Source organism: Melospiza melodia, unplaced genomic scaffold (genome assembly GCF_035770615.1).
Source record: "Melospiza melodia melodia isolate bMelMel2 unplaced genomic scaffold, bMelMel2.pri scaffold_55, whole genome shotgun sequence".
Classification (NCBI taxonomy): domain Eukaryota; kingdom Metazoa; phylum Chordata; class Aves; order Passeriformes; family Passerellidae; genus Melospiza; species Melospiza melodia.
Window position 1 is genome coordinate 2498544 of NW_026948799.1, and position 25294 is coordinate 2523837.

Here is a 25294-nt window from a genome sequence, read left to right on the forward strand (position 1 = left end):
TATAAGAATCTAACTCTGAAAATATATAAATGTAAATATATAATAAAATATATCACATCTATAACTATATACATATCCACATTTAACTACACAGATCTATTAATATATGTCCATAGAAAAAGAACATTATCCTCTATAAATGGAACTATAACCACTAATAAATAACCATAGAAATCTATAAACATATCTACAAGCAGAGGAGTTCTACCTGCCTGATGGTCACAGGCTCTCCCCTGTCTCTTCCTGCCATGCAGGGCAGCCCTCCTGGAGATGTTGGTCAGATGGCATCTGGGAAGCAAAGGGAACGCTCAGTCAATATTGGCCCTTGTGCACCTTTCCTTTGGGCAGCAATTGTCCTTCTACCAGGGGCTGTCAAAGATGGCCTGAAAGGCAGACGCTCACTTGGCAATTTGAAGCAATCTGTCCTTAAAAGAACAGGGACCATTCCAAGTGTTCAAAAGTGTGCTTCAAAACATTGAAGTATCTCAATGAAGTCTCAGCCCCTGCAGTGCAAAGGGCACCCAGGAGAGCTTGAAACACAGACAGTCCCAGCTGCCACAAGGAAGCCCAGCCTTGTTCTTTCTCTGAGCTGACAGAGAGACCTCAGTCCTCACTGAAATGGCTGAAGCTGAAGGTGCTGGGAGCTGAGTCATGAACCAGCTCCATTACCTGCCATCTACAAACTGCCCTCTGCAGGGAGCAGCAGCTGCTCCAACTCGACCATCAGCTCTGGCAGCAAGGGCTGGGAGGGACAGAGCTCCCTACGAGGCCTGCAGGCTGCACCAGCTGGGCTAAGGAATGGATCCACAGTGCTCCTTCTCTCCTCTTAGGCCTCCCTAATCAGGGGTCATTCAAGCTTTTCCTTCTGATACTGGAGTTAACGTGATTTTTCAATTACTTGGCCTCTGATGTTGTGCTCCTTGTTTTTCTTGTGGGTCACGACCACTGGTATTACATTTAGTCAGTGATTTGGACTTCTACCCTGACTTTTTGCTCTTTTTTTTCCCTGTTCCTTCAAGAGTCGCTCAGCCTGGCCTCCCCTGGCACCCTGCAGTAAATTTATCCACCAACTTCATCACAAAATTGGGACACACGGCTTGGTGACACAACTCGCACAAGGTCAGGTTTATTCCCTGCTCTCTGCCCCAGCAGAGGACTCCGTGTCAGAGCCTCTGGAGAAGCCTGGAGGGCAGGGCTCAGGGAGGTTGTGCCAGCGCAGGATTTGAACTCAAGGCACCAGGAAGCACCAACCCTGCTCAGGGCAGCCATCTCACAGCTCTCTAAACCAGTGTGGGCTCTGTCCTTACCAGGCTCCTCGGGCTCCTGGGAACTGTTCCTGCAGCTCTCGGTGCCAGATGAAGCTTCCTCTGCTGCAGCTCTGTTCACAGGCTCCCCTCCTGAAGAATCAGGGGCAACACCAACATTGTCCTGAGCAGAAAAACAGAAAGAAAGGAACCCAAAGATCACTCACTATTTTGCTGGAATCATATCAGGGATACAATAACTGTCCTTCTCCACTCCCAAAGGACATGGAGACCAGAGGAGGGAACACTGCCCACACAGTTCACATGACAAGCCTTTTAAACTCAGGATTCAGGGGGCCAAGGTGAAACTGAAGCTCTTACAAAAAATGACCTTTGAGACAAAACATGAACACAGAACACCAGAAGACACCAAGTGAGGGGATGTGCCCCCACGCTCTGACCCTGCCTTATCCCAGAGCTGTGAGAAATCAGCCAGCACAAAGCCAGGGGCTCTCCTTGCTGCCAGCATGGCTCCCAGCCCTGCTCAGGGCTGTGTGCTGCAAACCCACAGGCAAAGCACACATTTTTGCCTGGCAGTCTCAGCACCCCCAGCCAAGCGCTCACACAACCCATCACAAGGTGCTGCTTCTCCGAGCCCTCTGCTGCTGCCCCGCTTGTGTCATCCAGGCAAACATTGATGCACCCAGGCTATTTCCAGGATCACATTTGTGATCAGTGGCAAAAATCTGTAAATCATTAGGGTGGGGAAAAAAACCAACCCAAAAGACAGGAAAATCCAGACAACCAAGTAGTGTTTCTATTCCTATACTCTATACTGAGGAAGCAAACGTCCACAATGAAGCAAATTACCTTTGGACACAAAGATATTCTCCCTATGACCAGTTTCAGAACATTCATCTCTTCTGCCATAGCCCGTCCATCAGAGCCCTAAAGATTCTGAAGATGGTTCCAAGCCTGCAATGTTTCCTTTTATTATGGAATAAAATGCTTCTCTAAGCTGCTATGTGTGACTTTACAGAAGACAAAAGTCATGCCACTTGAGAATAAGGCATTGGCAAATCCAAAAAATCCCACTCTCCCCCTTGAGTCATAATCACAAATGTACTGCAGGCAATGGGTCAGCACATCAACAGAAAGAGAAACATTCTTTGGCCAACAGTGTAATAATCTGCAAAGGACAGAGAGCTGCAGCTGCAGCCCAGCCCCAGCCACGGCTCTGGGAGCGCCCACACGCTCGGCAGGGCTCACACAGCAGCAGCAGCTGCAGCCCAGTCCTTGCTTTGCCTTGGCCTTCCCACCCAAAAGAGGCACAGCCCACATCTGCTGCAGCTGCAACAGAGGCACCTCTGGCATGCCCCTCCCTGCACGGGACACTTGGCCTTCAGTGCCACTTCTCCAAACACTCTTCTCCTCTTTCCCAGCAAGTAAAACCTCTTCTTCATTTCTTCTTCATCCCCTCTTTTAGAAATCTTTCTTTACCAAGAATAATTCAATAACTAAATAATAATGAAATAAGTTCAATTAAAGAAGCCTTTGCTTGTCAACCGTGTAACAAGGTTCAAAAGTTCTCAGTCCAGCCCCTTTTATCCCAATCCAATGGAATTACCTGAGCAGAGGGAGATCTTTCAGACAGGGACCTCCTGATCTCCCGAATCATTTTCTCTACGGCAAGGCCCAGATCTGCTGGTGGCCATTCCTTCTCCCCAAGTGCGTTCTGTGCTGAGCTGGAGGCCGTCCATGCTGCACAGGCTGCACTGCCGGGTGGAGTGCTGGGCCCTGAAGTGCCCGGGGTGGCTGCAAAAATCCAAACACATTGGTCAGGCTCCACAACGTGGCTGTGGGACACAGAGCTCTAGTGCTGCTGTGGACCAAACATCACGGGAAGCACACAGCAAAACCAGGCAGAGAATCTTTTGGCCTCCTAGGTGCCCCTTCCTAGTAGGCTTGACAACTTCTGGCCGAGAATGACAGAGCCTTGCGGCAAAATACTTCAAACGGTCACTTTTCAGGACCTTTTGGAAAAACAAGGTTACAAATCTTTTCTTACCTCGTGCGTCGTAGGCTGGGGGCTGCTGCTCCCTCTGGAGCTGCTGGAAGCTGCAGGGCTGGATGGCGAGCACCTCCCGCTCGGCCGGAGGCAGCTGCTCCCCGTAGAGCTCCTGCAGGCGGCTGCGGGGCCCCTCCCGCCCGAGCGGCAGCGGCCGCTCCCCGTGGAGCCCGAGCAAGTGGCAGGGCGGGATGCCGAGCACCGCCCGCTCGGCGGGCGGCGGCCGCTCCCCGTAGAGCTCCTGGAAGCGGCTCGGCCCCTCCCGCCGGGCCGGCAGCGGCCGCTCCCTGTGCAGCAGGTGGAAGCCGCAGGGCGGGCGCCGGGTGAGCAGCGGCCGCTCCACGGGGTGCTGCTGGAGGCGGCCGGGCCGGGGGCTGCGCAGCTCCCGCCCGTCCGGCAGCGCCCGCTCCCTGTGCAGCAGGAGGAAGCCGCTGGGCGGGCGCCCGGCCGGCAGCGGCGGCCGCTCCCTGGGCAGCGGCGTGAAGCGACCGCGCCCGTGCCGCCCGTCCGGCAGCGGCCGCGCTCCGGGGAGCTGCTGGGAGCCGCGGGGCGGGCGCCTGCGGCCATCCCGGCCCGCCGCCGGCCGCTGCCTGTTGGCCGCGCTCCGGCGCTTGATGCGGAGCAGGAGGTCGGGGCGGTCGCGGCGAAAGCAGGGGTTGCTGTAGTGGAGCCAGGCCCCGGCATCGCCCGGCGCAGCCGAGCCGAGCCAGCCCGGCACTTTGCGGAAGCCGTAGCGGTAGAGCTGCCGCACGAAGCTGCGGAACTGCGTGGCCCTGAAGATGAGCGGCACCGGGGCCGGCCCATGGCCACGGCCCCTGTGGGCGCGGCCCGAGCTGAGCAGCTCTCGCTCCAAGAGGGAGCGGTCGATGAGCAGCCCCTGGGCGCGGCTGTCCCAGCGCACGGAGCGGACGCGGGGGCTGTTCACCAGGCGCCAGAGCTTGGCGGGGAAGGTGCGGGCGCTGAGCCCGGCGGGCAGCGGCAGCTCCGCCATGGCATCGATCGCCGACTGTGGCCACAACGCCCGCAGCGCAACGGCCGCGGCCGCGCCGGCGGCGCGCGGCCTGAGGGGAGCACTGCGCTCGGGCCCGCGGGGCCGCGCGCGGCAGAGCCGGGGCTGCGGGCACAGCGCGGGCGGGGCGGCTCCGGGGCTGGCCGGGCTCGGCTCGGCTCGGCTCGGCTCGGCTCGGCTCTGCACGGCACGGCACAGCACAGCAGGTTATCCCCACTCTGCATCCCGTGCCTGGGTCACCATCGGTGACAGAGAGGAAGGACATTGCTCTGTTTTGGCTGGGAAAAGGATGAAAAGGGGTGATTAGAAAACATTCATTTGGTCTCCTTTTCCACAGACTAGCTTTTATTTCACTATGTCTGCCTGTCTTTGGCAGAGTTGGCACATTTCTCCTGATTCGGAGTCAGCTACAGCAGCAGGAATGGGAAGCAATTTTGTTAGAATTGATATCAAAGCCAAAGTGCTGCCCCATGGATGGATGTTGCTTTCTTCAAAGGATTTTTGGCCTAGAGCTGTAGCAAACTCACACTGGTGTCTTCCCAAGCAGCGTTGCCTTTGTATTTCCACAGGAATCACCTCTTCTTTTTTTTCCCCCCATTTGGGGAGAGCTCCAATGCAAATGCCTCCTGCAGCCAACACTTGTCACTGTGGACTGATAAAGGAGATCTTGCAGTGGGGAGAGACTCCCTAGAGCTGCTGTGGAGAGCTGAAGGGGGAAGCTTTGTCCCTTAGTCTTGAAGTCTTGTTTGGGAGCTGCTCGTGCTCTGGGGGACGGACACCAGTGGTGTTTATCCAAGCCTTGCAAGTTCATTCCTGTAAAGAAAGAAAGTATATGGACATCAGATAGAGAAACAAGGTATACGGGAGAGAGATGGGGAAAAGGAGAGGGGTAATAGAGAAAGGAGCCCTCCGCAGGCAGAGATCAATCTTCATGGAGGTAATGATCGATGCTCAGTTTATTGCAAATCTCAGGGTACATTTATATGCAATGCAGGGTTCAGCAACGGGAGAATACTTATAAGTGGTTACAAAGTGTTACGTGTAGGACAAAGAGCTAACATATCTTTGGTCAGGTACACAGATTGGCAAAAGTGTCAGCAGAACATTCTGCCCCATATCTTCTCTTCACATCCCTAGAACATCTTGCTTCACATCTCTTTTCCTGGGGTACATCTTGGCAAACTTCTTTATATTGTTTGCCCAAGGGCAGCATGCTTCTGGTCTAAGGCAACCTATGCAGGGTTGTGCACCTTGCTTCTCTCCGGTGTCTGCTCAAAATGCTCTCTACATTCCTGAGCTTCCTGACACACCACAGAGACTTTGGGGTGGGTGTATTGGCAAACAAATTTCAGTCTGGGAACTTTTTGAAGTTCCCAGTTCTTTTTATTTTTTTTTCATTTCCTCCAGAAATACTGTCATAATCTAATGCTTCCAGAGAATCTTTTCTTACTTTTTGGGAAATTCCTTTTGCTGTCCTCCCAGATCAGGCCAATTCCCAGGGCTCCTTCCCAAAGTGAGGTGCAGCCCATGGCCTCCACTCTCCAGCTGGAACAGAAGGAAGCACAGAGTTTGCTGTTGTGGGAGAGGAACTTCTCTTTCCTGCCTGCTTTCCCTTTGCGACAGGTTGGTGTGTGCTCATTTGATAAAGGCAGGTTTAAACTCTGAAGCAGCTGTGTTTCAAACTGCTCCTTTCTCCAGCTCTTCTGTGGGTATCCTCGGACAAAAGGCCTTTTGGTGGGAGCTCTCTGTGGCAGGTTAAGGAAGGAGGTTGATACTTCAGGGTTGTGAATGCTGAAAGCAGCTGGTTTCTGGAGGTGTCCAGAACTGGGAGTGGCTCCTTTTCTCACCTGCCTGCAGAAAAGGAAGTTGACAAGTGGGAATTTCATTTGTGCAGATGGCCATCAGGGGTATTTGCCAAGAGATGGGCTGGCAGAGAGGCAGGTCTCATGCTAAACTGGCTGTGTGTTTGTTTTGATGGTGGGGAGGGTCAGAGATGCAGAGACAGACACCAGCTGAAGGAACAGTGTGATTTCCTGTAATGCAGAAGTTCAAAAAAGAGTCAGGAAAGGATAAGCTAAGCAATGCACCTCAGCATTATTACAAAAGGGTGCCTCTGGTGATTAAGTAAGATACATCACCGGGTACCCCAATGGTTTCCCCTTCATGCAGAGCTGCACATCAGCTGGGGGAAGCTGTCCCAGCCCAGCCCTGCAGAGCCATGGCCGGGAACCGGGAAATCCTGCGGTGCCTCCTCCTTTGGTGGCCACGAGGCTCCCGAGTGCGCTGTGAGAGTAGCCCGGCTCTGACAGTGCTGGACGAGCAATGTGCCAGAGCTTCTGCTGGGGCACAGCTGGTGTCATTCTCCTCTTGGTTTTCTCCCCAAGCCTGCCCAGGGCTCAAGGAGGAACCAAGGCCAGGTGTGGCCATGTCAATTTTCCTCATGCAGAAAGGTGAAGACGTGTTTCACCAGTGAATGGATGCAACAATCCTTTTGATAATAACACTTGGTTAAGGAGCAGATACATAGAACATTGGGTTGGGAAGGTGATCTAGACAGCAGCTTTGGCTCAGGTCCTGTTGTTGAGGCTTCAGTCAGGGTCTGTTGTTCAGGCCTTAGTCCTTCAGTATTTTGTGGTGCAAATCACACCTGTGCAGAGCTGCAAACAAACAAGTCTGTCTTTAGCACATTTGAGACAGGGAACAGGATCAGCCCTGCAAGGGCAGGCTGGCGCCAAGAGCAGAAGGCCAGCACCCTGCTTTTGCCCCCAGGTAGCCCTGCAGAGCCAGCAGCCCCTCCTGCGCAGGGGCTGAGGTGCCCGAAGCTGCCTCCCCGCTGTGCAGCTCTGCAGAGCCCGCGGGGCGCAGGGTCCTGGGCAGCCAGGGCAGCCCGGCTGCCTTGGAGCACAAGGAGTGGCCCAGAGAGAAGCTGCTGCCCTTTGCTTTGGAACTGTTCCTCAGAGTCTTGTCATTAATCCACAGTGTCTGATGTGTTTTCCTTTCCTCTCCCAAATTTAACACAGCTTTTTGAGAAAATTGACTGATGTAGCTGCTGGTGGTGGTGGTGGTGCTTTTGTCTGCAGGTGAGGGCAGGTGATTTGGACCAAGGACAGAGTCCATTGTTTACACCCCAGCTATGCCAAGTCAAGAAAACCATTCACAATTGGGCTACCACTACTGAGATGTTTTCCTAGGTTTTGGAAAGCTACCACCTTAAGAAACCCAACAGATTTTCCTCCAGGAGGACACCAGCAGTAGCATGATGCCAATGTTTTCCACCCCTTTTCTGTGTCTTTTAAGAGTTCCGCAGTGCCCAGCAGGAATGAAATGACCTGTGATAATGTGATTTGAGAGCTCACTGTTGTTCGTTGCCACATGAGTGTTCATGACAAGCTGGACACCCCACTCATGGCTCTGTCGAGTTAAATTCATCCCAATTGTGTGCAAACAGCAGCCCCGAGATGCTGAGAAGAGCAAGCACAGTGGGTGGGTGTGCATGCACGCACCCGGGGGCTGACTGCTGTGTGGGCAGATGGTTTTGCACTGTTGTAAAACTACACTCTCCCAAGCTGAAAGTCTATTTCAAATATATATCTTAAATAAAAATATGTATCAAAAAATAAAATTGTCCAAAAATACATGTGCATTAAATTCCATGCATATTATATATTATATATTTTGATTAATATAATAATAACATAACATATTATATAATGTAATATAATATAATATATACATGAGATCATTATTGAAGCCATTGCTTGTGGGGGATATTAGACGATCTCCTAGTGTTTGTACATTTTTGCTTTCTGCTACTGCTGATCCTAGCAGCAACTACCTGTCAGTTCTTCCAGGTCACTTCATACAAAGGGATTCCATCATTTCAGTGCATGTGAGAGCTTGGCACTGAAATGCCAAGTTGATTCCCAGCTCTCCAACCTCCTTCTGGATTTAGGGGCATCTCAGCACTTGTGTCCATGGCCCTGCCTTCATCCCCAGCCTGCAGCAGTCACAGTCGCTGCTGCCTCCCCCTTGCTGCAGCTCATTTGCCAAAGTGCTGCCAAAGGCAGCAGAGCTGGCTCAGGATCCCTGCTGGCTTCTGGTCTCTGGGATGAGCTTCAGGGGGACACTTGGAGCACTTTCCTAAAGAGCTGCCCGTGGGATGAGGGATTTGTCCTCCCCGGGTGGCTCCTGCTTGGATTCTGTGCTCATGGAGCCCCGGAGTTTTCTCAGCAGCCTCTGCAGCGAGTTCTGAGCCAACGTGGGGCTCTGCTGCCAGCCCAAATCTGCGCTTCTCCTGCCCAGCCTGAGTGCAGGTGGGGCATGTGCTGGGCATGGCCGGAGATGTGCATGGCCAAAATCCTCCAGCATTTACACCTGCCCATGGCTTTGGGTAGCACAAATCTACAGTTACATCCGTTGAAACATTGCATTTATTGCAGATAGTTACACCCGCACTACTAATGTACAAATACACAAACATTAACTTAAGTTTAAAAATGAAATTTATTTTAAATTGCAACACCTGTGCTACCAATATAGAAACACAGAAATATCAATTTATGATTAAAATCTAATTTATTCTGAGAAATGTGCTATGTAAATATATACAGATATCAACTTCAGTGAAAAAAAAATTACTTTATTGCAACCCTCTGCAGCAACTCACTGTACACAAATATTGAAGTTACTGAATTGAATATTAACAATTAAATTTATTACATATTACTACAGCCATACAGCCCATATACAAATACAGAAACATCAATATCCCTCTCTAAAGAATCTCAGATCCAGAACTAAAGAAATAGAATTTTAGAACTATACAACTCCATACATAATAAATAGAAGTAAATACCTATATAGGCATAACAATATAGAGATGTAAACATGCATTACATATTTCATGACATATAACATGACAATATAATACAAACAACAGACCTGTCTATAAATACACAAATATCAATGGACAAATAAAACAATCCAGACATCCCCAGCAAGAGAAATGCACAGCTACAGAGCTGTACAAGTATGTAAACAGATGAATATACACGCATCAATATAACAATATACACACATAATATCCCTATACAAATATCAGTCAGTGTATGTAAATATCCCTATACTTGTAACTATCCAAATCCAACTACACATCCACAAACAGCGCTAGATCAGGAGGGATTGCAGCCGCCGATGTTCCCAGGCTCTCGCTCGGTCTCCTCCTCCCGTGCAGAGCAGCTCTCCTGGACAGGGACAGCAGATGGGACATCTGGCAAGCACAGGGAACACTGAGTGAGGGTGGGGACGTTTCCCTTGGCAGCAGCTGCACTTCCATCAGGGCAGAGGAAATGTCAGAGCCTCCCCAGGAGGGTCAGAAGGAAAAGCAGCCGAGCGGACCAGGCTGTGGGGAGCTGTTCACTTCTTTCTGGCATCCCAGTTGCTCTGAGGGAACTCCCTCATGTCACGTTATTGAACCACCTCTGCACTTATCAAGACTGTGGCCCCCAAATCAATCAGCATTTATGTCTCCAGCTGCTTGCACCAATGACAGGGAATGTCCTCTAACAGTGCTGGGGCACAAAGTTACCTTGCACAGGTCATCTGACAGGGCCTTGATCTTTCTGTGCTTCCTGTGTTTCTCCCTACCTTCCACTTGGAATTTTTACAGCATTTCTTTTTCTTTCCCCTTGATCAGTGCTAAAATGGGTGTTTCTCTTCCAAGTTTCAGTTTGTTCAGTGATCCTGTCAAGCCTTTTCTCAGAAACTTTTATCAGGGAATTGAGTGTTAATTTCAGCAATTTTGTTGATTTTCTGTGAGATTTATGCAAGTGTTCTGTTCATTGGGCACCATTTAGGAAGGTACAAAAGAGAAAAAAGGATGTTGTGTGTGTCAGTTCACTAGTGGAATATTCATGCATAGAGAGAGTGATTAGCTGAATTTTACATCTACTCCTAACCTGAAAGTGCAACAGGTAATTTGGGGAGAAATTTAAGCCCCATTTCTCCTTCTACCAGCCTGTATTCAAATGTAAAGTAAATAGAGCAGGGTGAGAATGTCAGTGCTCAGTTCCTGAAGTGCCTTATTAAGGTGTTCTTAAAGTAAGGGAGATAAAATCTGGGTGGGCATTCCTAATTTCCAGACACTCATTGTCAATTTCATTGACTCTGAAAACAGCAGAGATGTGCACATCATACCTGATCAATCCATTTGGGGATGTTTTAGGTTCAGATTCTTGGAGGCTTTAGATTTTTAGGTCTCTACACAATGCTTCCAGGAATCTAAATAGCTTTCAGAAATTAAACTTTTCTTCTTTTTTCCTCAGGCTTTGCACTCATGTGCACCAGAGACCTTCAGTGAATGGATTTCACTTTAATCCATCTCCAAGCTGAATCTCCCAGCTGTGTTCACACTGGTGGTTTGTGTGTCTCTTCTGCACAGTGCAATTTTAAAATCTTCGTTCCTTATTATCTCTGCCCTTCCTTTTCTGTTTTAGCTTGCAAATGCATGCAGATGTATCAGAAATGATACACCTAATTTCTGATGCATCAGTTCCTGTCTAGCAATTTCATTTTATCCTGTTCTGATGTCATGCTAGCCTTATATGTTTTATTCTAAGTGGACTCCTGTTTTCTTGCATGTGGAAGTTTTACAATGCAATGCTCTCATTCACCTGCTTTCATGAAACCCTTCATTAACATTAGCACAAGTAACTCTGTGACTCCCTTCTGCTTTGTAGAAGATTTGGGAAACTCAAGTCCTACTCAGCTACAGAAAAACATACATGGTGCTTGGTCATTCCCCTAAGAGCTTAAGGTAATGGTAAACAACTGCAGCTTATTCATTTCACAGAAATTGTGAGAAAAGACATTGCAAATATTGAGGAGTGTAGTGCAATAATGATGGGCATCCCGCAGTTATCTGGGCAGACTGCTGTCACTGGCAAAATTCCCTATTTTCCAAAGGCTTTCATTTGCTTTGGCTGTATGGCTGCAGGTCACATTTCCCTTGATTTAAGGAAGTATCTTGGCAGGTATTCTTGGTGATATATCTTGCTAATTCTGCCCTTGGAGGAATTACTCAGTTCTGCAGTGCTTATTACATGCCCTGTTCTAAAAGATTTATTTGCTATTTTTCCTCTCTCTGTGTTTTCACACTTGTTCAAGAAGGTTTTCTTTCTAAGAATATTAATCACAATATCCCAAAGGATTAAAAAATGCTTAGGTATTTTTTCCCTAAGTATTTACTAAAGTAAAATAATCATTAAAAAAAACCTGTATGCATGCTGGATGTAAAATACAAAGAGAAATAAACTTGAGAGTTCTCCCAAAAACCTTAAGAAAAAACCCCATGTATTCTATAAAACCCAGAGTATTCATCTACAAAATGGGCATGTTCTGGAAGAGAAAATTTGTGCAACAGTTCTGCACAGAATTCTATGCTTTCAAGCTTTTTGCCCTTCAGGGGCAGTGCCATTCTCTGAACTGTAATGCTCTGAGCATGTTCTGCTCACCATGGCAGCTTTCTGCTCTGCCCAGGTACAGATCATCCTCCCAGCAAAGGGGGAGTGCAGCCACCACAACGCGCAGCACCTTCCCACACAGCAAGAACCTGAAGGACAGAGATGGCTTTCACCAGCTGCTGCGGGTTCTAATAGTGCCACCTCTCAGCTGCTGAAAGCCTGAATTTCTGTGTTGCAGTGTGTTAGTTTATTGAGTCAAATGTTCTGTTATGTAGCGGTATGTTCAAGTGTTCCCCAAGTTATTACAGTTAGTCTCTCCCCTGTGTTATGCTCTCCTACCCAAGTGTCCCTCGAGGAATCCCATCCCTCCTCACCAGATTTTTCCCTGTCTGTCAAGACAACCCGGCCCCTTTGCCCCGTCCATCAGCCCAAATCCTACCCTTTGTTCCAAAAAGTTCCCTGTCCCTCACCCCAAGATCAAATCCCTATCCCAACGCCCTCTCTTCCCCTTGTTCTGATTTGTCGTAGCCCTCAAAACCACACCCCGAGAGTCGCTTATTGGTTACTATATGGTGTCCACCCCCTGCTTTGAAAGATTTTAAAAACTTGTGCACAGAGGTGCTGGGAGGTTCTTTCAACATTTGTTCCCTTTGGGAATTCTGTTCTGTGAACCTTTGCCCCGCCTCTCCTGAGGAATTTGCTGCACTTTACACCGCAGAAGGGCCTCCTGTGCTTCCTCCACTCGGTCCTCCAGCGGTCTCTCCTGCTGGGCATTTGGTCTAGAGGTTCTGGCTCAGGCAAACCCTAACCTAGCCAGTTCCCCACTCTTGCCATTGTCCCTGGAGCATCACAGAGCTAGCCAGGGCTGCAGAGGGCAGTGACAGTGACCCATGCCCTGGCATGTCACAGCCCCCAGAGCCACACCTTCCAGGCCACAAGCCCCAGCCCTGGTCCCCACTGCCGGCCTCAAGGCTCCTGGGCATCCTCACCCCGAGTGCAAAGGCAGCCTCAGGAGCCCCCAGGGCGCTCTGGATCCAGGCTGCAGACACCCTAAAGCCAGCACTGAAAGGGACATGGATGGGGACCGCAGCTGGATCTTCCAGTGCTCACCAGCCCTGACTACTCTCTAAGTGAACCCAAACCTCATTGGCAGCACCTTGAGCACATTGACCTTGCTCGCCCCTCCTGGAATGTGCTGTTCCCACATCATACACCAGCCCTTTGCAGGGAGTGACCAGCTCCTCGCTGCTCTGCTACCCTGGCCTTACTTTCTGTTTGCCTGCCATGAACTTAACGGATACACTCCTGAGAAACCTAGCACAACATTTGCTTCTCAGGAGCTCTTTGGCAAAAAAAACTCCACTAATCCCTAGTTTTTGCACAGAGAACGAGGTCCTGACAAAGCATAAGGCACAGGCAGGGCTCTGGCATATGAATTCCTGAGCCGCAGAATTCCACCCATTGTTGTTCCCAGCTAAGTTGCTGATATGTTAGAGCCAGTTCTGGAAAGGGGCTGCTGCTGACAGGGTAGGAGAATTTGGAGAAAAAAAGGTGCAGGAAACAACAACAACAAAAAAAAAAAACCAAGGGGGAAAACCCTTAGAAATACAGAGCACAACAGAAGTCCTTGGAGACGATTCAACAGAAAATGCCAGCAGCAGTGACCAGAGCCCGAGGTTGCTCACTGCTACCCCACGGGGCTCCTCAGTCCCCTGCTGGTTTGTGTCTGATGCAGCCCTGCCTGGAAAGGGCTCCAGGCTCTGGTGTTCCCAGCTTGCTCCAGGCTACATTCTTAGCAGCCCTGAAAGAAGAGGTGAAACAAAGAGCCATTTTCTGTGCTGCCTGCAAACTCTTCTCCTTCGGTGCCACTGCCAGAGATCATCCCTCTGTCAGCTTGGCACTGTGCCTGCTGCATCCTTGTCCCTGTCCCTTCCATCAGCTCCTGAACATTGGCACTCACTGTCCCACATCATGAACAGAGAGAGCTGTGTCAGAAGAGCAAGGAGTGCATTTTCTTGGCCTTTTTAACAGTCACAAGAAGCATGAGTCCAAATAACTTTGTTGTTTGTTCCTGCCCTACTTTCCGATAAGTCTTTTCTGCTTTAATGCAAAAGCCTCTTTTCATATATGGATGGAATGATCTGGAATTGGCAGTTCCTTCAGGCTGTCAGGCACCATGGGAGTTTTCTCTTGTCTCTGATGAGGATTTGGTGAATTTTCCATTGGTCACTTAGTGGTGTCACCATGGGCTGAGCTCAGCGGCCGACTCTGCTGTCCCCAGGGGATGCATTGGGACGCCAAGCCCCTCAGGGCTGGAATTCGGGGTTGGGCGGGCTCGGAGAGCCCGGAGCCTGGGCCTGTGAGGAGCTGCTGCTGGCACGGGCTGTGCTTACCCCGCTGTGCCGAGCAGCCGCGACCGTGGAGACACAGGCGGGAGCTGTGGCCGAGGCCGGCAGGCGGCCCGGGCCGGCTCGCAGCTGCGAGGACGCCGGCAGCCTGTGCCCTGAGGCCGAGGCCGTGGCGGGCGGTTTGCGGGCAGGGCTTTTCCGGGCCGGCCGCAATGTGCTGCCTCCCGTGTGGGCCCGGCTGCGGCAGAGGCAGGTGGGAGCGCGGCGGGGCCGGCAGCGGCGGGCAGAGGCCGCAGAGAGCAGCAGCCGGGCCGGGCCCGCTGCGGAGAGGCACGGAGCTGCCGGCCAGCCCTCGGCTGTGTTTGTGCGCACAGGGCAGGAGCAGAGCCCGCAGCAGAGGCAGGAGCCGCGGCAGGAGCCGGCCATAGCGGCAGCTCGTCGTGCCCAGGGCCGCAGCCGCAGCTCTCCCCTGCCGGCCACAGCAGCAGGCGCTCGCCTCCGAGGCTCCGGCACTTCCCGGAGATGAGGGGCCCGGCCCCCAGCACGCCCTGGAGCCCCGCAGCGAGAGGAGCCGCCGGCGCCGCAAAGGGCAGCGTAGAGGGCGCAGGGTGAGGAGGAGGACGTGAGGCTCGCTCTGGGCCGCGCTGGGGCAGCTCTGCCCTCTCAGCCTTTGCCTTGAACCCTTTGCTTCTTTGTCATGAGCCCTGATCGCCGTCCTTGGCCAAGGGCCCCCACAGCCCTTTCCAGGGCTGCAGGAAAAGCTGCCTCAGTCACAGAATCACAGAATCACTGGCCTGGAGGACAGACACTTTCAAGATCATCGAGTCCAACCCATGGCCGAAACTAAAGCATGGCACCGAGTGCCACATCCAGTCGTGTTCTAAAGGCTTGCAGGGATGGTGAGTCCACCAGCTCCCTGGAGGGGTCTGTCCCAGGAAGAACCAAGATAACACTGGAGCCTTCTACCCCCTGGTGCTTGGAGCTCTGGAAGTTTGTGTTTCTGCTTAGGCAAAGACCATGGAAAAGGACTGGGAAAAGTAGTCACAAATCGAGTAGCCTACAGAGCTCTAAATTGATGTGCAAGGAATACATAAAAGATAGAAAAGAAAAAAAGGCCAAACCCAAATGGCATCAGCAAAGTCTTGTGCATGAACACACAGATGCAGAGGGTCTTATCAGCCTTGTTTCTTTGTATTTCAGGGAACCAGACGAATCCTGCTTGAGCCTCTGGGGAGATGGGTTTGGGAGGTAAAAGTTCATTTCTTTTTTCTCCTTGGGGCAGCTCCTATTGCTAGCATCAGCTGAGCCTCTCTCCAGCCTGATGCCTGTTCTGATTGTTGCAGCAAAACAACTGATGGCAGACAGAAGACACTGACGCTTGCAGAGACGTGACTTTTTCCAGTGCCAGCTGGGAGTGTGAATCAGAAGCAAAACTCCCGAAAGCACAACTCCATTGGAAGATTGCCTTCCTTTTCATTCTGTTAAGAAGCTCTAGATCCACTTCTGAATTGTCAGTTGTTCGTTAAGGATGGGAAGTTCTGTTTAATGATTTTTTTTCATGTGGTTTGCAAGTGGATGAGGCTCTCATTCATTCACAAACTCTGAACCAAAATGCTTTTGGAAGATGGCCCATGTGGCAGTTTTTGCCCAGCCATGGTACTTGTGGATATAAGAAAGCAAGGGCAATGGTATTTGCAGCCAAAACCCAGCAAAGCTTGGCTCAGCCAAGACATCCTGGGGAGACAGAGGCCTCCAGCTGTTGCTAGAAATCAGCAGAGTTCCAGCCAAATGGTTGTGTAGCACTAAGTGCAATTTTTTTTTTTTTTTTGCCTCGATCAGAGCCTTGTTCAGCTGAAGAAGCAGAAAGATCAGCAAGGAGCTCCCAAAGGCCCCTCACATCATTTTGATTTTGCTCATCTTGTGTAAGTTTGCAACTAAACATGTGTTTGCATTTGAGCTAATGAGAGGAAAAAAAAAAAGTGAAAAGAGGCTTTATGGCAGGGCCATGACATTCCACACGAGGAATCACTGGTGTGCATTTCATTGGACCTCTCTAAATCCTACAGAAGTATTGTAGCCCTGATTTAAAATAGGCCAGTATGAACCAACTTGGAGAGGCAGAGACTAAAACAACTTACAGGTTTTTTTTTTTTAGAGTGAGAAAAACTACCCCAAAGGTGTTGTTTTGTGACATATAAAAATATACAGCATCAAAATTACCCGCTGCAAAAAATTAAGACTTTAAAAATTAGAGTTTTGGTATATGAATAATTAAAACCCCAAAAATGTGCAAATATGAATGCATGTTTTCATAAAAATCATGAAATTCTAGACAAAAAAAATACATGCCCTGAACTACAATGCAAAGGCAGGTAGAACTGTACTTGAATGATCTCTTTTTAGATTGCTGGAGTTTTTTCCTTGTGAAGAGGAGCTAGGGTATTGCTGAAGAAAAGTGGCACAAGCAGGATGGGGCAGCGCGCCGTGCTCCGTGCAGAGGCTGACAGGGGCTGCCCGAAGAGCGCCCTGCTGCAGCCAGAGCCCTCCTGGCCTGGGGCCCGGGAGCAAAGGGCCAGGGCAGCAACCTCCTCCTCGTCCTGACCCTGCCACCGCTCCCTGCTGCTGCTGCTGCTGCCGCTGCTGCCGCTGCTGAGGGAAGGAGAAGATCCTCCTAAGGCCCCATGAACGAATGCACTTACACAGCCCTGGGGATGCCAGTGAAGGAAACCATGTGTCATGTAATGCATATGTGACCAGAGTCACCAAACACCACCTAAACATGGAATTGTTGCACCTCTCTAGGACAGGCAGAAATTTAAAGAATTAACTGGAGACTTCAGGGCACAAGAGGCCAGAGGAGGGAAACAACTCTAAAGGGAAAAGCACCATATCTGGAGGGGAAAAGATCTTCACCTGCTCAGAATCAGTCGAGGGAATATGTGTCTAATCCTAGCCAGAAAGGGATGCTTTAGGTGACCTTTGCACCTCCAACTGCCTTGGACCAGAGCCAGGAAGATTCAATTATGCAAATGGTACATAGATAGATAGATAGATAGTCAGACAGACAGGCAGATAGATAGATAGATAGATAGATAAATAGATAGATAGATAGATAGATAGATAGATAGATAGATAGATAGATAGATAGATAGATAGATAGATAGACAGATTTCATTACTGAAATCTCTCTTCACTGTCCTCTCTGCTGCTACAGACATCAGAACATGGTAGCCAGTGCCCTGCTCAATTACAATCCTGAGATTGCTCTCCTGTTGCTTCAAAAAAGCACACTCTTGGGGAATGTGGAGCGTGTAAGTCCTTATGGAAAGGGATCAGACCCAGAGAATGCACTGGGAATTGCACTCTTTTTGCATCTGTGCTCAGGCAAGTTCTTCTCTTGGACTCGACCAAACCGGTGGTGCTAAAGCGGCTGGAATGAGAAATAAAGCCCAGCTCCCTCCAGTTTCTGTGATCTCTGAGGAGCAGCCGGAATGCAAGGGCATTGACCTCCTTCTCAATTCCCAAACACAACACACACTGATTCCCTGGACTGCAAAAAGGCATGAGCACTACTAAGGTCAAAGTGATCTGTAAGGCCATACTGGCTGGCCTGGACCACAACAGCTCCTTCTGCACCAAGGTCCCTGCACAGAATGGTGAGTTCTCATGCAAAACTACTGCATTCTCCAGAAGTGATACCTTGGAAAATAAAATTCTAGCAGACGCAGTCCCAGTGCTATAAAAGGGCAGAATATAATGATGAAAAGAACCTTAGCTGGGAGAAAAAGAAAATGAATAAGCCTCTTGTGGCTCAAATACTTGGATGCACTGATGAGATGCTGACGGTCCCTCACAAAGCTCCTGTTGTCCAAGCTGAAGCTTCCTCAGCATCTCACTGGCCTTGTGCTGCACCCCCTTTCCTGGCTCCCCTGTCCCTCTGTGCCCACGCTGCAGCCCCTCCATGACTTTCTGCTTCCCAGAGCCCACAGCTGCACACAGCACTCCAGCTGTGGCCGCAGCGCTGCCCAGCACAGGCCACGCTCCCTGCCCTGCTCCTGCTGCCCCACTGCTGCTGGCACAGCCACCGTGCCCTTGGCCTTCTGGGCCCCCTGGCCCCACGCTGCCTCATCTTCAGCTGCTCACGGCCGCCAGCCCTGCGTCCTTTGGGCCCACGCAGCTCCCCAGCCACAAAGGTGCCCATTTCACTTCAGACACTGCAGGCATCATTGCAACATGACCTTCCTGTTCGGAGCAAAACAAGACAGCAGTCAAGGACTTGCAGCTTCACCCCCACTCACGGTTCCAAGGCACTTGCCAAAGTTGAAGACTTCACCACTAAATGGATCAGCAGAAACTATCCCCTTCTGCTGTTTGCAGCTTCTCAAAAGCCAAAAGGCAATTGGGTCATCAGTGACTCTACAAGTGAAGAACGACTCAAGAAAACTGCAGAACACTTCCACAAGCCAAAAACACCTTTCCAAAAAGGGAAAAGAAACAAACAAAGACTTTTGACTGCCAGCACTACTATGTGTGCCCTTGGCCATAACACTGCAGAAGCCCCGAGCTGGACCTTCCCTGAACCAAGCAGCCAGAAGCTCAGCCGGAGCCCCCAGCTCTGCACTGCCCCAACAGGACAGGTCAAAGGCCAATTTCTAGCTGTCACTGCCTGCAGGAAATAGCTACGTCCTGCAGAACTCCAGCACTCAGCATCCTCGGCCAGACACAGCAAGTGCTGACTGCTCAGAAACTTGCACCTCTGCCGTGCACTAAAGACAGCTCCCCCCACAACGGGCACTTACTCTCTTGGATGATGAGCAGGCCGTAGTGCGACCATGGCTGGACAAAGGCGTTGGTCATCTTTCTAATTTTCCTCCTCTCTGGCTTCTTCTGCAATAGCAGAGAGAACCAGGGGAAAGACAGCTCTTGCTCTTGTCACCGGTGGCAAGAGAGAATCATGGGGGGACAGGCCCTTACCTAGCACTTATAACCCCATTTCTCCTCACATCCACAGCCATATCTTCGAAGGAGAATTCATGAACATTGTTAACAGTAGCATTCTATGTCACTCCAATCTCTACTTATGTGCAAAAAGAGTCAAATAGTTGATTGAAAAGGAAACAGCGTATATAGCAAAAAGTGCAGGAACAAGATGGTGAATCATTATCGCACTGCTCTGCAAGTTTGCAGGCTGTGCTGGAGCACCAGAAAAATCAAGACTTTTGAAAGTGTGCAAGTGTGCAAAAATACCTCAAGCATGAGGATGCTCCTGCACTGAGCAAGGCCTAGGGCTGCTCTGACACTCAGACCTTCCATGCACCAAGGCAACCTTCTGATGTCACTGCAACGAGGTGGGAACCATACTCCGACAAGACAAAGCAAATGCTCTGTGTTGGTCTGTGAATTTATGCCAAGCAATAACCAACCTTCCATGCAGCAAACAGAAAATAGTCTGGGAAGATCTCCTGCGTCACAAAGCAGCACAAATTCTCCTTGTGGGCCAAATCCTGTTGTTCACGGGATCCAAAAGGAACTCCAAGAGCGACCACAGCTGTGGCCGCAGCGCTGCCCAGCACAGGGCCACGCTCACTGCCCTGCTCCTGCTGCCCCACTGCTGCTGACTCAGGCCACCATGCCCTTGGCCTTCTTGGCCACCTGGCCACACACTGCCTCATCTTCAGCAGCTCAAGGCCACCACCCCTGGCTCCTTTTGGCCCACGCAGCTCTTCAGGCACAAAGTTGCCTGTTTGATTTCAAATACAGCATCCACCATTTCAAGATGGCCTTCTTGTTCCACAACTGCATCTTCTAAGGTGATGGCATTAAATTTACAGGAATAGAATTCTCAGTCTCTCTGACTAAATTTTACTGGGCTGATTCTACTCTCTAGGATGTTACTCTTAGTTCAGTGTTCCCCTCTGGCTGCTGTCAGCAAGTGACATTTTCTCTGCAAAACTGAATTTGTACTTCTTGAGGGCTCTGAGATGGAAATTAGGAACTCTTCACTTATGCCTATCTTAGCTCTGTTGAAGGCATCAAAATGAATTTTCTTTTGGTCTCCCTAGCCGGCCCTCTACTGCTACTGGCCAAGCTGACAGCTGGCTCTACAATTCTTAAACACCAGGAACATGAAATGTCCCTTTCTCACTCACCTCAGGATTAGCACCGCTGAATACACGCTTGAGGTTACCTGTAGTGGGCAGGGGAAATCAATCAGATGCTGTGAGAAAACTGCCTGGGCTGCTGAATCCCACAGAACAAGTCAACCCAAACAGAGATGATTTCCTGTCCCTCCAGGAGACACATTTCATTCACACAGCCAGCAAGGGGTCAGGACAATATTCTTGGTTGTGCCTACACTTTGGCCTGTTTTGCCAGTAAATGACTACAACCATGATGAAGAAAATGCAGATTGTACTTTAACGCTCAAAGCTCCTGTTCTACCAAAGACATAAAACAGCTTCTAAAATCCTCTCTTTCAAGTACTTTTTAAAAAAATTAGTTGCATGCACCAATTGTCATTAACTTGCTGGAAAAAGTTGCCCAGAAAAGTTTCCCCAAAATCCTCCTGAGGTCTGGCAGTTCTTTGTGAAACAGCACAACAGTAGCTCCAGGGTTCTGGAGCAGATACTCACTGCTTTGGAGTTTGCATTTCATTGCAAAGGGAAGATCACTGTTTTAGCAATCAGTCAAGGGTCAAGGTAGACAGTCAGATCCTTTCAGGAGAAACTGTAGAAAAAAAGAAGCTTCCCCTGAATTCTGGGAACAACTACCTACTATTCTTCCTAATCGCCATACTCATCCTAATCATCGCCAACAGCCTATTCGTCTTGTTCACTGGCTGAGAAGCAGTCGGAATCATATCCTTCCTACTAATGAGCTGATGACACGGCCGAGCAGACGCCAACACCGCTGCCCTCCAAGCCGTACTTTACAACCGAATCGGAGACATCGGACTTATCTTTGCATAGCATGACTAGGTTCCACCACAAACACCTGAGAAATCCAACAACTTTCTACCCCATCCCAAACTCCTACACTACCCCTACTAGGCCTCATCCTAGCCACAACCAGAAAATCCGCTCAATTCGGCCTCCAGCCATGACTCCCAGCTGCAATAGAAGGGCCAATGCCCCTATCTGCCCTACTCCACTCCAGCACAATAGTAGTTGCTGGAATTTTCCTACTCATCCAAACCCACCCTCTATTCAATAATAACCAAACTGCCCTAACCCTGTGCCTCTGCCTAGGAGCTTTATCCACACTATTTGCAGCCACGTGTGCCCTCACCCAAAATGATAAAATGATATTAAAAAAATCATTGTCTTCTCCACTTCAAGCCAACTAGGACTAATAATAGTCACAATCGGACTAAACGTACCCGAACTAGCCTTCTTCCACATCTCAACTCACGCATTCTTCAAAGCCATGCTCTTCCTATGCTCAGGCTCCATCATTCACAGCTTAAATGGAGAACAGGACATCTGAAAAATAGGAGGACTCCAAAAAATATTTCCCACAACCACTTCATGCCATACCATTGGCAACCTCGCCCTAATAGGAACACCATTCCTCGCAGAATTCTACTCAAAGGACCAAATCATTGAAAGCCTAAACACATCCTACTTAAACACTTGAGCCCTACTCCTAATCCTTCTAGCCACATCATTCACCGTGGTACACACAATCCGCATAACCGTACTAGTGCAGACCGGCTTTGTTCGAATTCCACCCTTGACCCCAATAAATGAAAATAACCCCGCAGTAACTTCCCCTATCACTCGCCTTGCGCTGGGAAGCATCCTGGCAGGATTCCTCATCACCTCATTCATCAGCCCCACAAAAACCCCTCCAATAACCATGCCACCCTCTATTAAAATAACCTCCCTAATCGTAACAGCCCTAGGCATTACTGTAGTTCTTGAAATTTAAAAAATAGACCAAAGACTCATCCTCACAAAACAAGCCCCCTTCTCAATCTTCTCAACATTCCTAGGATACTTTAACCCCCTAACCCACCACCTAAGTATAACCAGCTTCCTCAAAGGAGGACAAAACATCGCATCCCACCTAATTGACCTCTCCTGATACAAAATATTAGGTCCAGAGGGGCTAGCCAGCCTACAACTTATAGCAAGCAAAACTGCCACCACCCTCCACTCAGGCCTAATCAAAGCTTACTTAGGAACATTCACCTTATCCATTCTCATCATCCTCATATCCACATACAGAAATAACCAATGGTCCTCAACCTTTGTAATAACCACCAAATCCTCAAAATCATCATCAACACCCTAATTGACCTCCCAGCACCATCAAACATCTCAACATGATGAAACTTCGGGTCTCTAGTAGGTGTTTGCTTAATTACTCAAATCGTCACAGGTCTTCTGCTAGCTATGCACTAGACAGCAGATACCCATCTAGCCTTCTCCTCTGTTGCTCACATATGCCGAGACGTACAATTTGGCTGACTCATCCGCAACCTCCATGCAAACGGACCCTCCTTCTTCTTCATCTGCGTCTACCTACACATCAGCTGAGGACTCTACTACAGCTCATACCTAAACAAAGAAACCTGAAACATTGGAGTCATCCTCCTCCTAACCCTCATAGCAACTGCTTTCGTAGGATACGTCCTACCATGAGGCCAAATATCATTCTGAGGAGCTACTGTAATCACAAACCTATTCTCTGCCATCCCTTACATCGGGCGAACACTAGTCAAATGAGCCTGAGGCAGGTTCTCTGTCGACAACCCCACACTGACCCGATTCTTCGCTCTCCACTTCCTCCTTCCCTTTGTCATCGTAGGCCTTACTCTCGTCAATCTCACCTTCCTCCATGAAACAGGCTCAAACAACCTGCTAGGCATTCCCTCAGACTGTGACAAGATCCCCTTCCACCCATACTACACCATCAAAGAGTTCGTACTAATCCTCTCCCTACTCGCCTCACTAGCCCTATTCTCCCTCAACCTCCTAGGTGACCCAGAAAACTTCACTCCAGCCAACCCGCTAGTCACCCCTCCTCACATCAAACCAGAGTGATCTTTCCTATTTGCTTACACCATCCTCTGATCCATCCCAAACAAACTAGGAGGCGTACTAGCTCTAGCCACCTCAATCCTCATCCTGTTCCTCACCACACTACTACATACATCGAAACTATGATCAATACTCTTCCGCCCCCTATCACAAATCCTATTCTGAACCCTTGTTGCCAACATCCACATCCTAACCTTAGTAGGCAGCCAGCCAGTAGAACACCCCTTCATCATCATCGGCCAACTAGCCTCATTCACATACTTCACAATCATTCTAGTTCTGTTCCCCCTTGCGGCTGCCCTAGAAAACAAGCTACTTAAACTTTAATTAACTCTAATAGTTTATAAAAACATTGGTCTTGTAAGCCAAAGATTGAAGACTAAACCCCTTCTTAGAGTTACCCCACCACCCACCTCAGGAAGAAAGGACTCAAACCCTCTGCTCCAACTCCCAAAGCTGGCATTTTTAACTAAACTGCTTCCTGACCCTACCGCTAAACAGCTTGAATTGCCCCCCAAGACAACCTCCACACAGGCTCCAACACCACAAACAAAGTCAACTACCCTCACCCCCCAATCAAAAGCAATCCCAGCCCCTCTGAATACAACACAGCCACCCCACTGAAATCCAACCGGACCAACAACAAACCCCCACTATTCACCGTCCCCTCGTCCATCAACAACCCCAACACATCCCCTATAACAAGCCCCACCATCACAACCAACCGCATCCCAAAACCATAACCAAGAACACCCCAACTACCCGAAGCCTCCAGTTAAGGATCCGATGCCAACGACACTGAATACACAAACACTACCAACATTCCCCCTAAATAAACCATAACAAGTACCAAAGGAATAAAAGGGACCCCCAAACTCACTAGTCAGCCGCACCCCACAACCGCTGCTACAACCAGCCCCAACACCCCATAGTAAGGAGACAGGTTAGATGCAACTGCCAAACCCCCTAGAACAAAACACGGCCCTAAAAAAAAAAACAGATTCTATCATAAATTCCCACTTGGCCTCTCTCCGAGATTTACAGCCTGAAAAGGCGTCGTTACAAAATTTAACTATACAGGAACACCTAAATACGTCCGTCATTCCTTCCCCCTCCCCCCCAGCACATTTTCTTCTTGCTTTCAGGGTATGTATAATAATGCATCACACTCTCTACCCCATCAGACAGCTCATGAAGTGTAGGATAATCCACATTACACGTCAAGCTCTTCCACCAAAAACCAAAACATTATCTCCCAAATGGCTGGTATTCAGCCAGCCTACCTACCAGGCACATTCTTGCTTCAGGTACCATACAAGCCACGTATCTCTACCCAAGGCCAAGTCGCAAGCACCACCCAAAGACCCAGGATCTTACCTAATGTACACAACACCCAACCTAGAGAATGAGGAATATCCCAGTACACCTTTGAATTCCCCTAGTGTACAGTATTCGCTCACCTCCTAGGTAATATTCTCAGCCAACAGCCTTCAAGCATTCTCAAGCAAGAGGACATGGTTATCTATTGATCGTGCTTCTCACTAGAGCAGAGCTACTCAACGTCATATGTGCTTTAGGTTATTGCCCTCAAGCGCATACCTCTCCTATACTTGCTCTTTTGCGCTATTGGTTGTAACTTCAGGATCATAACTTGCTTCATTCCCTCCTCCTTGCCCTTCACAGATACAAGTGGTTGGTTGAATACTCCTCCCTAACTTCATTACCTCAGCATACCGACCTCTTACACTTGTTTTCTTTTAGCATCTCTTCAATAAGCCCCTCAAGTGCAGAGCACGTGTTATCTTCCTCTTGACATGTCCATCACATGGCCGCCGAGCATATGAATCCCCTAACACCCAGAATGTCATAATCTAATGGATAAGGTGGTTGCAAACTTGGCACTGATGCACTTTGACCCCATTCATGAGGGCGCGCTGCCTACCTCTAGACAACAGATAGTGTAATGGTTGCCAGACGTATTAATTATTTTATCATTCATTAGGAATTAACATTTAAATTCCATTTTACGCATCTATTTTTCTATCTAGACTTTATTTTTTTATCAAATAACTAAGCCACATATCCCCACATTGTCCAAACTACTTACCATCAATACACTTT

The 25294-nt window shown here is 49.3% G+C and overlaps 1 pseudogene; it reads left to right on the plus strand.

Moving 5' to 3' along the window:
- The first annotated feature begins 22366 nt into the window (after window positions 1-22366).
- LOC134413876 (cytochrome b-like) lies at window positions 22367-23566 on the plus strand (annotated as a pseudogene).
- The last annotated feature ends 1728 nt before the right edge of the window (window positions 23567-25294 follow it).